General features: G+C 40.2%; 1 protein-coding gene across 1 annotated transcript in view; it reads left to right on the top strand.

Annotated features, from left to right (window-relative positions):
- Nucleotides 1-2,197, top strand: part of LOC100545396 (peroxisomal multifunctional enzyme type 2) — a 12,484-nt gene that overhangs the window by 10,022 nt on the left and 265 nt on the right. The gene's annotated exons all lie outside the window — the stretch shown is intronic.

Here is a 2,197-nt window from a genome sequence, read left to right as displayed (position 1 = left end):
TTAATTACAGAAAAGAAGGTATGCAAAAACAGTGAGCAAATACTCCAGAGGTGTAGTGGGATCTCAGCTTGGGAGCTTTTTCTGTCCATTTCCAATCTGTATATAATCTTCTGTTGCGTGAATTGCTGCCAGGTTTGACTGACAAATGTGACCAAGTGGAATCCTCCCTTTTCCTTTACTGTTAAGGTTGCTTGCTCTCACTTTTCTTTTTTTTGTCATGCTTGGTATTTTTCATGATCCCTATCAGAAAGACTTATAAGCATGAAGAGGGGACTTTTTGTCTCACATGCTGAATTATGTCCAGATCCTGCTGTTTCTTCCTTTCAGTGTATTTGCACTCTGCATGCTTTTCTGTGTTGCTGTTTTAGTTTGATTACACGCATCTTTCTTGACCATATCTGTTTCATTTGCATTGTGGGATGGTATTGAAGTGGAGGAATGGAGTTTCTTTGGAAACCAAACCGGAAGATGAAATTTAGCAGTGTGTACAAGTTCTTCCAAATGAATATTTGAGTTGTAGCTCCAACTTACAGATAGTTGTTGAATGGTTTGTTTTGTCAAAAGGGTGTACTTGGGATGTCTGCACCAACTATTTCACTGTACAGATCTGCTTCTGCTTTTGTGTACTGCTTCTGCTAATAGTGTACTAATAGAGGAATTCTCCGAAGTTCAGGATATAACCATACTCTGTCACAACTTCTGCAGTGTCTGGCTTTTGTAATGGATTTTTTAATTGAAAATTACAAGATGTTAAGCTTGAGTCTAAATAAAGTTGTTTATGTGTTGCTTTATTTCCTCTATTACACTTCCAGAGTTATTTTATCATTTCCAAAGCCCAGAATGGCTCTCTTCTTCCTTGTGTACGCATTATGGCTTCAGTTGTGTTATTGCCTGCACTCAGCCCCAGGTACTTCCCTGACTTGGCAAATTTCCCAAAGTGGTTAATTAAGCTATTCTCAGAAATTTATTTTTGAAGTGAAGGAGAGTTGCAGTGCCTTTCAGAGACTAACAGAACATCTGTGTATAAACATTTAGCACAAAATTAACTACTCTTCTTACACAAGACGTGGTAGAATTCCCACTCCTGATCCTCACTGATTTTTCTTTAAGGTCAAATTAAAGACCTTTGACGTTGAGGACTAAATGGTCCGCCTATTCTAATGCTACACTTAAAGCTGACTTCCTTAATGCCTCACAGAATCATAGAATCACAGAATGGCTTGGGCTGGGAGGGACCTCATGAAGCTTCAACGCCTCTACCACAGGCATGACTACCAAACTTCACGTTTCATACCAGCCCAGGCTGCCTAGGGCCTCATCCTAGCTGGCCTTGAACACCTCCAGGGATGGGGCAACCACAGCTTCTCTGAGCAGCTGTTCCAGCACCTCACCACTCTCTCTGTAAAGAACTTCCCCTGACATCCAACTGAATCTTCCCTCCTTCATCTGAGTTCTGCTGGCTGCAAGTTCCGAATATTAGATATTGATCTATTTAGTTTGGAGATTTTGTGTCCTTCCTCTTTTTCATCAGTTTTGTAATGTACTCGAGCATATCTGCACATTCTGTATTCATTCTTCCTGCTTCAGGCTGTGCATTTTTCTTTCTTTGACCCTTTGTGTGACTCATTTCTTCTAGGATTTGGCATTCTTTTTTGCACATTTGGCTTTTCTCCAGTGTTTCCATCTCTTTCTGAAGTGTTGCACACAAAATGTAATAGAGGATTCTAGATGAGGCCTTTTTGGTTTGAGTAATGGAGAATGACTTTGTTACATGCCCTGCAATCTACGTTCCTCTTCAAATGTAGAATATAAAAAGGAGGGGAAAGAGTAACAGTGAATGTACAGCAGGTTTACAGTTGTTGTTGAGCATCAAGACCAGCAAAAAGCAAATTTCACTATAGCTGGCTGCTTGAGGGCTTTGCAGAAGTGGAAGGCACAAAGCTGAAGTTCACCACAACCAAAGACTGATGTTGCATATTAATCTGTAGTCAGTTCTGTTTGTCTTACAATTTCTTATCACACCTATTTCAAGAGTGATTTTTTTTTTCTTTTAAGTTTTTTGACCAAATCAAGTGTGCATGAATTCTGTGAAGCTCTGAGACATGCAGATGCAGCAAACTGGTACAGCACAGCTACCATTAATCATATGCACCCTGTTGTACAGAGCAGCTAGCTGTGTCAGATGGCAGAGCCTGGT

This window comes from Meleagris gallopavo, chromosome Z (genome assembly GCF_000146605.3).
Source record: "Meleagris gallopavo isolate NT-WF06-2002-E0010 breed Aviagen turkey brand Nicholas breeding stock chromosome Z, Turkey_5.1, whole genome shotgun sequence".
NCBI classification, from domain to species: Eukaryota; Metazoa; Chordata; class Aves; order Galliformes; family Phasianidae; genus Meleagris; species Meleagris gallopavo.
Note: the sequence above shows the minus strand (reverse complement) of the source record. Positions and strands in the feature narration are given on the sequence as shown.